Raw genomic sequence first — 12,907 nt, forward strand, 5'->3', positions numbered from 1 at the left:
AGAGTGGGAAGGGGCCCTTAAGGCCATCTAGTCCAACCCCCCCCTGCTCAGTGCAGGATCAGCCTAGACCATCCCTGACAAGTGTTTGTCCAGCCGCTGCTTCAAGATGGCCAGGGAGGGGGAGCTCACCACCTCCCCAGGGAAGCTGATTCCACTGTTGCACAACTCTGTGAAAAGGTTTTTCCTAATATCCAGTCGGTACCTTCCTGCCCTTAATTTAAACCCATCTTTGTGAGTCCTCTCCTCTGCTGTCCACAGGAACTGCTCCCTGCCCTCCTCCAAGTGACAGCCCTTCAAATACTTCAAGAGAGCCATCCTGCCCCCCCCCCTCAACCAGAGCCAGTTTGGTGTAGTGGTTAAGTGCGCGGATTCTAATCTGGGAGAAGCGGGTTTGATTCCCCACTCCTCCACTTGCAGCTGCTGGGTGACCTTGGGCAAGCCATATCTCTCAGAGCTGTACTTCAAAGGTCAGTTCTATCAGAGCTCTCTCAGACCCACCGACCTCACAGGGTGTCTGTTGTGGGGAGGGGAAGGGAAAGGAGTTTGTAAGCCGCTCGGAGACTCCAAGTGAAGGGTGGGGTATAAATCCAATCTCTTCTTCTACTTCTTCCTCTTGTCCTGTAGTGACCCGCCCTGAGCCCACTAGTGGGGGAGGGTGGAAGATAAGTAAAATACATAAACAACTTGCTAAAAATCTGCGCAGCCAATCAGAGCTCCAATGGCCGATCAGAAGCCCTGCTTGGCAAAAAAAAAAAACAACCACTGGGCCCCACACACTTTCTAAAAACACTTGGCGGGATCCATGTTGGGGAACCCGGTCAACAAGAATGTGGTACAGTCCCTGCCACTGAGAATTCTGGGGACACAGAGGCATTGGTTCGATTAGCTTGTAGGTAGGAAGGCCCTGTTCCTTTTGCATTATTTATCAGCACACGTATGTATACGGGATTTTTAATCTCAAGCATGTGGACCATTGAACAAACTGCGTATTGTGCAGAGAGCCAGTTTGGTGTAGTGGTTAAGTGCGTGGACTCTAATCTGGGAGAACCGGGTTTGATTCCACACTCCTCCATTCACACCTGGCTGGATGACCTTGGGCAAGCCGTAGCTCTGATAAGAGCTGTTCCCTCAAGGGTAGTCCTCAAGAGAGCTCTCTCAGCCCCACCTACCTCACAGGGTGTCTTTTGTGGGGAGGGGAAGGGAAAGGAGTTTGTAAGCCGCTCTGAGACTCCCCTGGGTAGGGAAGGGCAGGGTATAAATCCAATCTCTTCTTCTTCTTCTTCTTCTTCAATAAATGAGACACCTCTCTTTGGCGAACGTGGGAGCTTCTCTCTAACTCCAATTTAATGTAGTGGTTAAGCACGCGGACTCTAATCTGGGAGAGCAGGGTTTGATTCCCCACTCCTCCACTTGCACTTGGCTGGATGACCTTGGGCAAGCCACAGTTCTGATAAGAGCTGTCCTTGAAAGGGCAGTCCTCGAAAGAGCTCTCTCAGCCCCACCTACCTCACAGGATGCCTGTTGTGGGGAGGGGGAGGGAAACGAACTTGTAAGCAGTGTTCCCTCTAAGCTGAGTTAGTGTGAGCTAGCTCACAGTTTTTTAGACTCCGGCTCACACATTTTTGTATTAGCTCAAAAAGGATGGCTCCAGAGCAAATTAATTTATGCAGTAGCCAAATCACTCGCTTACAACTTTAATGCCAATAGCTCAGAAAGTAGAATTTTTGCTCACAAGACTCCACAGCTTAGAGGGAGCATTGCTTGTAAGCCACTCTGAGACACCTTTGGGTAGTGAAGGGCGGGGTATAAATCCAATTTCTTCTTCTTCATCATCATCAAGGACGACCATTCACCGGCAGAGTTGCTTCCTGGGAACGGTTTAAAACAAAATGCGCGATCTGTTTTATACATAAGCCTGGTCTTTCTCCTATTCTAACTCTCACAGTAAACACTGCCATAATTAAAATGCAGATCGCTGACGCCTCTTCATAAAGACCGTGTTGTGGTGATCTCATATAATGAGACAGTACACCTGTGCTCACCAAGTTTGGCTGTCGAAAAATACCTGTAATTCAAAATGAATTCATAGCATCTGTTTCTTTTCAGTGCAATCAGTCGCAAGGCACTCAATTATGGGCTCCACAGAGTCATTCAAAGAAACATTTGAAAATCTGATCTTTTTTTTGTATTCCTGCGAAGGAGTTAGGAATGGCTAATGTGGAATCCATGGCATTTTCACACAACTACAGACTACATAACTGCACACCAGATAGCACATAAACTCGTAGTTCTACTCAAGTGACCATGGTTAGTGTCAGCTGGGAAGCCATGTTAGTCTGAAGCAACAGAACAACGTCTGAGTCCAGGGACACTTTGAAGACCAACAAACACACTTCCTCCGAAGTGTGCATGCACACAAAAGCTTATACCCAGAATATAACTTTGTTGGTCTTAAAGGTGCCACTGGACTCAGACGTTGTTCTATGGTTAGTTTGTTCCAGGTGTATAAGAAAGGTAAAGGTTTCCCTTGCTCGAAAGCCAGTCAAATCCGACTCTAGGATTGCAGTGCTCATCTCCGTTTCCAAGCCGAAGAGCCAGCGCTGTCCGAAGACGTTTCCATGACTAGACGCCGAGGCGCACAGGACGCTGTCACCTTCCCACTGAAGTGGTCCCTATTTATCTACTTGCAATTTCTTGCTTTCGAACGGCTAGGTTGGCAGGAGCTCCAGGTGTATGTTCTGTTACAATTTCAGCTGGGAATACCCATCTTTTCAGAGCGATCCACTTCAGAGGCCTGTGTCCCAGTTGAAATTGTAACAGCGTGTACACCGGGAACAAAATTTAATCAGATCTATTCTTTGAGAAAGCACATGGGAAACGTGTTTGGAATAAGCTAGCATTCACATCAGAGACAGAAGGAAGACCTGTATGGTGAAAGAATATTTTGTGTGGACTTGGAACTACTATACTCACACTTCTGTGCATCCTTTGAAGAAGTTTGGTGTAGTGGTTAAGTGCATGGACTGTAATCTGGGAGGACCGGGTTTGATTCCCCACCCCTCCACTTACAGCTGCTGGATGACCTTGGGCAAGCCGTAGTTCTGTCAGAGCTGCTCTCTCAAGGACAGTTCTGGAAAGAGCTCTCTCAGCCCCACCTACCTCACAGGGTGTGTATTCATCTGTATAGTACAGTCTTTGTGTGCATACAGTATTACAGTGTACATCTGAAGAGCACGGCATCTAATCTTTTAGCACTGCGAGCACTTTATTGCTAACTGTTATTTTATAATGCTGATATGTGTTAGTATGTATTTTTATGTAGTTTTAAACTTTTATGGTTATGCCAATTAGGTACATTGTACCCCTCTTGTTAGCCGCCCTGAGCCTGTTTGCAGGATGGGCGAGGTATAAATATAATTAATAAATAAATAATAAATATTAATTTGCTTATAAGAATATTTGAATTTTATGTACAGTGTTGGACCAACTGGAGGCTGGCGTCCATAGTCATAAGTCATCTTGCGCTTTAAATAAATTTTTAAAAATTAAAATCTTTTGGGGCGATTTCTCACTAGAGCTGCCTCGCAGCACAGCACCGTTTGCCCCGACACAAACATGTCAATTTCACACCTGAGGCTGCGGGGCTGCATTTGACTCGGGGCTTCGCCCGATTTCCTCCGCAGTTTCATGATCCTCAAAAACCAGGATCACGAAACTGCGGAGGAAATCGGGTGAGTCAAAATGCAGCCCCGGAGCTTCGGGTGTGAAATTGACACGTTTGTGTCGGGGCAAATGGCGCTGTGCTGCGAGGCAGATCTAGTGAGAAATCGCCCTTGCTGAGGTGCAAGCCACACTGAGTCAGGGATTATTGGCAGTTAACCAATGCATGGGATTGGGGCCTGACAATTTAGCCCCTCAGCCTAAACTACTTAAAACTTGCAGGCAATCCGTACTCCGTTTAGTCTACTTTTTTTGGAGATGTGAAAACACTGGGTGTGGTCATTGCCCAAAGCAAAGGAAGAGTCTCTTTTTGGGTGTCAAGAACATAAGAAAATAATGGGGAAGATGGGAGCAGTGGCGCAAGCAGTAAAACGCTTGCTGCTGTAACAACAACGAACAGCCATTATGGCTGTTCGAGACCCACCGCGGCCGGGGTGAGCTCCCGGCCCTAGTCCCAGCTCCTGTCCACCCAGCAGTTCGAAAGCATTAAAATGCAAGTAGATAAAATGGGTACCTGCCCTAGGTGGCAGGGGGCACCCTCCTCCTCGTGGAGTATGCAGCGGGAGAACTGGCGGCATCAGCGGAGCGGCGGAATGGTGCGAACGACTCGGATGACCAATGAGCACAGCATCGAGCGGCGGAAGAGGCGGAGCCATGAGAGGCGCGATGACGTGGTCGGCGCGGCGGAGCCGATTAGACATAGCCGGAGCTGTAGCCGACACGACGCCGCATCAGGATGGCCTGCCGAAGGAAGCCGCCATCTGGGAGACCTGCTCCAGGGCACCGGAGAAGTCGACACTCGAGGCCGCTGGAAGAAGCCAACAAGATCGGCTAACCCTGCTGCCTGGGTGCTGGTAGGAAGTCCTGCCCCTATGTACTATGTGGCCTTAGGTAGGTTAAAACTGAATTTGGAACCCCTATGTAAACTGCTCAGAGACCCTTCGGGGTTAGGAGCGGTATATAAATCGCATGTAAATAAATAAATAAATAAATAAATAAGAGAAGCCAGTGTTGGATCAGGCCAATGGCCCATCCAGTCCAACACTCTGTGTCACACAGTGGCCAAAAAGACCAGGTGCCACGAAAGATTGTTTGCTCCTTGATATGCCCTGAAAGTCAATTGGAGCCTAAGAATTTTTGGCTTTTTCTGCACTTTTTTTTTTTAAATTATCTTTTTATTGAGTATATATTTCATATTTCATAAAAGTACTTCATACCCTTATATATGATACTCCATTTCATAATTTAAACAAAAAACGAGGTTACATTCCGTCTGTATAACCAACAAATTAAACTTGATCCAGATCCAGTTTGTATCCTCTTCATTTTCTTATTCCCATATCCTAAGGTAAAGATAAAGGTTCCCTTGCTCGAAAGCCAGTCGAATTCAACTCTAGGGTTGCGGTGCTCATCTCCGTTTCAAAGCCAAAGAGCCAGCATTGTCTAAAGACGTTTCCGTGGTCATGTGGCTGGCATGACTAAACACCAAGGTGCACGGAATGCTGTTACCTTCCCACCGAAGCGGTACCTATTTATCTACTTGCAATTTCTTGCTTTTGAACCGCTAGGTTGGCAGGAGCTGGAACTAGAGACGGGAGCTCACTCCAGCATGCGGCAACTCAGGTCTCGAACTGCTGATCTATCGACCTTCCACAGCCTGCAGTTCAGCATCTTAACCACTTGAGCCACCCCAGCTCCACATACCCCACATCCTACCCACATAGAAAACCAACATACAACTCCCTCTAAATCATGTTCCGACCATTAATACATCCTTTAATTCTTCAGTAATTTGTTGCTCATTCTTCTAACTTCTGTTCTATACACTCAGTCTCTATTAGTCTATCTTCTTCTACACCTAAGCTGGACGGGGTCGCCTCTGATACTGGGGGCTGAAGAGGAAACCCCTTCAGCAGGACTGGTAGGGGAGGGTTCCAGCAGCACCCTTGAATAAAGAGATTTATCCTTCAACCACAAATACGGTTTTACTGTAAGAATGGAAAGGGTAAGGAGCGTCTTTGTGCTAGGGTGACAGCTTTCAAATGCAGCCATTACGAGAGCCAACGATTTTGCGTAGTCCCATAGAACTCCTCCGGAACTTCTTTAATCACAGCCTCCCCAAAACAAGCAATTTCCATGTTTGTAGTGGTACATTTTTCAGACATGGTGATTACAGAAATTGCCTCCGTGGAGGGGCCTGGTTACTATGGCTACTGCTTTCGGCATGGGAGAAGAGGAAAATAATAATTTTTATCTCCCCGCTGCCACAAACCTGACGATGAGGCAAAGGCGGGGGGGGGGGGAAGAGTCTACTTAAGGGATAGCACCATGTCGTACCAATTTCTGTACCTCTGATTTTCATTCGAGCCGGGCTTTGCCGTCCCACTGCTCACTGAGATATTTGGTTAATACAGCAGAGTTTTGCCCAGTCGTAGAAGTGTGATCCTGAGTGCGGGAAATAAATCTCCCAAGAAGTATACTGCAAAAAGGGTAAACTTTAATTCAAGTAGATTCAGTTCACATTCAGGTTTGTTAAATCCTGGGTTCTGGATGCATTGCAGTGATCAGCTCTAGTTTATTTAGTGATTTCAGCAAACTACAAGACTGAAAACCTGGCCTTGCTGCCCTGTTTATAAAGCCACGAAATAGCAGAAATGATACAAAATACTGCAATAACGTGCAAACAATTTCTATTAGTTATTGAAATGTATAAATCATGACAAATTGCAAGAATACGTAATCTTCATAACAACAGTATTTTTGTATTGTAATGGACCTACTCTATAGGTCCATTCCAGGATCCTGGCCAGCTATTGTTCCGGTGGAACAAGCTCAGCCAGTTTCCAGGTACTGTTCAGGCTCAGTACATAACAGGTTGTAGTCAAAAGAAGAAACAGAAACCTGATCTCAAGAGACCTTTTCCTATCACAAATAGCCAGCTTGTCCAGCATCATGTGTGTAAGAGTATGAGGACATTGTCTGTACAGGAGAGACCTGAGGAGACGTGTGTGTCCATGGAAGGCCTGGTGGCTAGAGTGAGAGGACAAAGGGGGAGAGAGGAGGGGTCAGAGGACAGCTCCCAGGTAAAGACAAAGAGAGGCACCCCATTCAAGGAAATAACACCCATACACACTTAGAGTGATGTAGCGCCCCCCAATGTCCAGGCGTGATGAGTCACTCGCTCAAAAAATGCTAGCCCATTGTCTAGAAATGTTAACATTATGAACTAAATCCAAACATGACAAAGAGACAGGGTGGTCAGATCTTCTGGTTTGACAGTACCAAGGAGTCCAAGACCAGAAAATGTAATTGTTGGGATTCAGTCAACTCTGCTGCGGTGGCTCAAGTGGTTAAGACGCTGAACTGCAGGCTGTGAAGGTCGGTAGTTTCGGCAGTTAGAGACCCGGGTGCCACATGACGGAGTGAGTTCCCGTCTCGAGTTCCAGCTCCTGTCAACCTAGCCGTTCGAAAGCAAGAAATTGCAAGTAGATAAATAGGGACCCCTTCGGTGGGAAGGGAACAGCGTTCCGTGCGCCTTGGTGTTTAGTCATGCCGGCCACATGACCACAGAAACGTCTTCGGACAGCGCTGGCTCTTCGGCTTTGAAACGGAGATGAGCACTGCAACCCTAGAGTCGGATTCAACTGGCTTTCGAGCAAGGGAACCTTCACCTTTACCTTTAATCAACTCTGGTTCCTTAGGTTTATTTTACACCCTTGGAGAGCCCCTTGGTTTCCATCACAGTGCCTGCAAATTGTCGTTTGGGAGCTGGCCAGAAGGCAACATCTACATACTAGGTATGACGGGAAAGGGGCAGGGAGGATTGAAACCAAGTTAAAAATCCTACACTTAGATCTGCACCGGGGCCATTTCGGATTGAGGGGAAGCCCACGGCAAAACAAGATCCATCCATACACCCTGGGGCAACAGCAGTCTGGACCCGGGGTGACCACAATGTAATTAACAACAACAACAAAAATGGATAAAAAGAGGGGTGAATGCGAGTGTCGTGCAGAATAGCTAGTAGGAGATGTGTTGAACCAGGATTAACGGTCTAGTGAAGAAAGGACCTATACAGGGCTTTTTTTGTAGAAAAAGTCCAGCAGGAACTTATTAGTATAATAGGCCACACCCAGAAGAAGAAACTCATTAGCATATTAGGCCACACCCCTGACTGCACCGCTCATTAGCATATTAAGCCACATTCCCATGTTACCAGAAGTGTGGTCATTCAGCCACACCCACCTTTTGCTTCTTATTCTGTTGACCTTGTTTGTGGTCAACACCCAGGGCCTTTTTTTGTAGGAGGAACTCCTTTGCATGTTAGGCCACACACCCCTAATGTAGCCAATTCTAATGAGTTTCTGCTGTTGGGTGTGGCCTATTATGCTAATTAGTTCCTGCTGGGTGTGGCCAACTTGGGAGCCAGCCGGAACTCCGTTCCTGTGCATTCCTCCTGCCCAAAAATAGCCCTGGACCTATATTTACAACACTCTGACATACAGGGTTGTGTATTCTGTACCTTTGTGTCGCATAACGCTTCGCCCTGGGCGCTGCAGGGCATGTTCCTTTTGTGATCAGCCCTTTGGGGTTCCTTGAAAGACATTGGTCAAACACAAGCAGGAAGTACCAAGGGCTAGAGGAAGTGTGCTCCACAGCAGAGGTCCACCTTCACAGCAGCTGGAGAAAAGCACAGCCAGAGCAAAGGTATAGCCTCCAAGCATCAGCTGAGTTGGTTTAGGCTTTCTCTGAACATTGCGAGTTGAAGGTAAGTTCTTACAACATCACACAAGACATTCTAGTACTCTCTGGTTCATGGCTGATGCTGCTTAAGATGCCAGTTTGGTGTCATGGCTAAGAGTGTGGACTCTAATCTGTGAGAACCAGGTTTGATTCCCCAGTCCTCCAGATGCAGCTGCTGGTGTGACCTTGGGTCAGTCACAAGTTCTCTCAGAGCTGTTCTCTCAGGAGCAGTCCTCGAAAGAGCTCTCTCAGCCCCACCTACCTAACAGGGTGTCTGTTGTGGGGAGGGGAAGGGAAAGGAGTTTGGAAGCCGCTCTGAGACTCCTTTGGGTAGTGAAGGGTGGGGTATAAATCCAATCTCTTCTCTTCTTCTTCTTCTCTTGGTTCGTTGAGCTCTGGCGTCTGAGGAATAGGGGAAAGGAGCGAGTGGTGGTGGTGCACCAGCTTGCTGAAGTCAATTCTGGCAAAAAGCAGAAGTGACATGATGGAGGCTCTAGCAATTTACAAAAACTCTATGGTAAAACCATATGGTAAAAAAAAAAACCCGTTTAGGATGCCCAGTCTCTTTTCTGCTGGTGCCTGAGGAAATGGGGGGAGGGGAATGTATGCAGCGTTGCACTGGCATGATGATGTCACTTCTGGTTAAAAAAAACAAACCAGAAGTGACATGATGGTGGCTCTAGCAGTTTACAAAGAACTCTATGGTAAAGCCATAGAGTTTTTGTAAAGGCTGGAGCATCTGAAGACATCTCTTCCGTTTTTTACTAGAAGTGACATTAGCGTCCCAGCATGAAACCGATGTGCCCAGTCCTGGTCCTCTAATTTCTCCTGAATTAGAGCCACCATGGAGTGACTTCGCCCACTCCCCCCCAGCAGTTGCTTGCAGGCCGCATAAGAGCCCTGGATGGGCCTGATCCAGCCCGCGGGCCTTATGTTTGACACCCCTGATCTACTACATCTCTGGATGCGTTTAATACAGGGATGCCTCCAAATTATGGCACCACACCAATTGAGTTGAACGGCGGCCTTCCAAATTCAAACCAGAACGAAAATAACTGTGTGCAGTACCAATTGAGCTCAGAAAGTGCCTACGCTGCACGAGGCCTTGCCATAGATACGCTGAAATGCATGCTGGGGAGAGGAGTCTTTCGCAGCCTATATTTTTTGCCAAGAAATGGTTACCATTTATGGGGACTGTCTGCGCTGTATAAAAAGTTTTCTGGAAGAGTTGTGAGGTCTTTTGTGGGTCTTTTGTAAGCAGCTCGTTCTTGCTACGATATTGTTACGTTCACTGAGATCAATACCAATTTGTTTTTACATAGTGGGTGCGTTCAGACGCAGCGTTTGCAACGGTATAGGTGCCGGTTGCAATCGGTGTACTTACCAGCGTTCACATGTAGAACATCTGCCTTCCGTCCCTAACCATTGCAAAGCCCTTTAAACCGTTGTACTCTGCCACTAGGTCCCCAAGTGGTGGTATCCTAAGTACAACGGTTGTAATCGCTGTACCCGCCATCTGATTGCTCTCCACCGTCGAGAAACAACTTCCGTTCGGAAGCCTGAGGCTTCCGCTTTCCCCCCGCCATTTGTTTTTTAAAGTAGGCGATATGCGCTTGGGCGAAGCTTCGCCCCGCGTTTGTTTCTTTAAAAAAGAAAAGGTCCTCAGGGGGCAGAGAGAGGGAAGAGTGGCAGCTACTTTAGGGTGACCGGAGGAGTGGCAACAATGTGTCAGTTTCCCGAGTCGCAGGCAGTCTCCACGAGCCATTGAAGGAAAGGCGGGGGAGAGAAAGAAGAGCCTTAAAGGAAACCAGCCGCCAGGGTTTTGAGTCCACGGGTGGGGTGGGGGGATAATAAAAGAGCCTGCTTTTCCCCCTCCTCTTTTCCCCGTTTGCAATTTCCCACCAAGAAGAGGTGGGAGCGGGTTTGATTCAGCGTCAAATTGCAACTGCAGGCATATATTTTTTTAAATCATCAAATGGGGGAAAGGGGGTGGGGGAGAAGGGTCTTCCATGGGGAACCTTCCAAATCATCTTTCTGTCTCTCTCTTTCTTTTTTTGGCCTTTTCTGGTGCAATACTGCTCCTGCTGTGGGCCCCTCTTTGCAGTTCCAAGGAAGTTTGTAAAAAAAAGGGGGGGGAATAGAAAGATGGGAAACTGGACTTTATTTTCTTTCCTGCACAGGTTTCCCCTCCCAAAAAACAAACCTGTTGTGTGTGAATTTTTATGGGGTTCCAGGTTTTTTTATTATTTCCCCCCTTTCAACTCAAGCTGCAATTTTGTTCTCCCTCTCTTGGTTTTCAGGAACAGACGCCAGGAGCTCTCAAACATGTAGCGAGGGGAGGGGGGAGTCAGAACAACGCCAGTAGAGGACCACAAGACAGCTTTTAAAAACTTGGATCGAGTTGCATATGTCTGCTTTGGGAGAGGAGAGGGGGAAAAAGATTTGCGGTGGGGGGGGAAACTGGCCCTCTGTTGAAAACCCTGTATCCAGGCGACTGGTTGCATTGGAAGAAAAAAGGGAGAGAATGGGCTTTAGGACCCCTCGGACGGAGTCCCAGCTGCCTCCTGCCGTCCCTCTCGCCATTCTGTGGATGGCTGCATATGCGCATGTTCAAACTGAGGTTTAAAAAAAAACAAAACGCTGACGCCCGCTGCGTGTGAACGGGCATACAGCGATGGGCTTCGCTGTGAGGGAGGTAAGTGTGATCGCGTTTCAGCCAGCATAAACTGCACCGGTTCCAACCGGTACAGTTTATGCCGGCTGAAACGCCCCGTCTGAATGCACCCAGTGAAGAGTGAGTGTTCTGGTTCTTTCTGTGGCCTCAGGATGAGAGCCGGTGTTGTGTAGTGGTTAAGAGCGGCGGACTCTGATCTGGCGAACTGGGGGGGGGGCTTGATTCCCCCACTCCTCCTCCACACAAATCCCGCTGTGTGACCTTGGGCCGGTCACGTTTTTTTTCAGAACTCTCTGAGAGAGCTCTTTCGAGGACTCCTCCGCTTGCAGCTGCTGGCATGACCACGGGTCAGTCACAGTCTTTTTGTAGCAGGGACTCCTTTGCATATTAGGCGACACACCCTTAATGTAGGCAATCCTCCAAGAGCTTACAGGAGCCCCTGTAAGAAGAGCTCTGTAAGCGCTTGGAGGATTGGCTACATTAGGGGGGGTGTTGCCTAATATGCAAAGGAGTTCCTGCTACAAAAAGAGCCCTGGCTCTGTCACAAGTTCTCTCAGAGCTGTTCTCTCAAGAGCAGTCCTCGAAAGAGCTCTCTCAGCCGCACCTGCCTCACAGGGTGTCTGTTGTGGGGAGGGGAAGGGAAAGGAGACTGTAAGGTGCTTTGAGACTCTTTTGTGTAGTGAAGGGTGGGGTATGAATCCAATCTCCTCCTCCTCCTCTTCTTCTTCTTGGCTTTGACGCCAGTCGGTCCCACACCACACACAGTCTTCCCAATTAAAGCACAGACCAAAGGCATTGTTGCGGGGCTGGCCGTCTCACAAAAAGAGCATCTCAAGACATGCCCTTTTGTGCTGCGGAACGGAGATCTCGGCAAACAAGAAAGGAGGCACATTTATTCGTTCTTTGGCATTCTGGGCATGTTGCCTCTAGTGGCATTTGCAGTAATTAGAGTGTCATTACCTTGTCAGCGCTTGGACTTGGATTGCCAAAACTGTCATCTAACTTACCCCGACTGCCACGGCATGTCGTGACTTATGGGAAAGGAGCATTCCGAATGTCTTTTGGTCCTTGCTCTCCTTCTGTAATACACATGCATTGATGTTGACTAAACTGTCGGCTGTTTAATAAGATTTCTCCCCCCCCCCCGGAACAATAGAAACAATGGAATTAGGAATTAAAAAACAGATCACTGGAAGTTTTGGCAAGCAGGTAGATGGTCCCCTCTGGAGGACACAAAATTAACTGGGGAGGAAACAGGCTCCTAATAATTCAACCGTGGCCTTCTTGTCAGAGCTCTAAAACACTAAATACCCAGCCTTTGCTTTTCATTCAGCTAATCAGGAGAATAGGAAACAAGAAAATCAAAGGGAAAACAGAGGTGGGCAAAGTGGGGAAGGTATGGGGAAATTGTTCTGTGGACAAAGAGGTTTATATTCACCTAGGGTGATTTCCCACTAGCGCTGCTCTGCGCTCACTCTTCACTTTTGCCTCCGATGGTAGGTGTCAATTTCACACAAGCTGCTGCGCGACTGCATTTTGCCCCGCAGCTTCGTGCGATTTTCCCCGCGTCTACTCAATCCTGTTTTTTGAGGTTTGAGTAGACGCAGGGAAAATTGCATGAAGCTGCGAGGCAAAATGCGGCCGCGCAGCAGCTTGTGTGAAATTGACACCTACCATCGAGGCAAAAGTGAAGAGTGAGCCCGGAGCAGCGCTAGTGGGAAATCACCCCTAGAGTATTGTGTTCATTTTGGGGCACCACAATTTAAGAAG

Source organism: Gekko japonicus, unplaced genomic scaffold (genome assembly GCF_001447785.1).
Source record: "Gekko japonicus isolate JY-2015 unplaced genomic scaffold, Gekko_japonicus_V1.1 scaffold2687, whole genome shotgun sequence".
NCBI classification, from domain to species: domain Eukaryota; kingdom Metazoa; phylum Chordata; class Lepidosauria; order Squamata; family Gekkonidae; genus Gekko; species Gekko japonicus.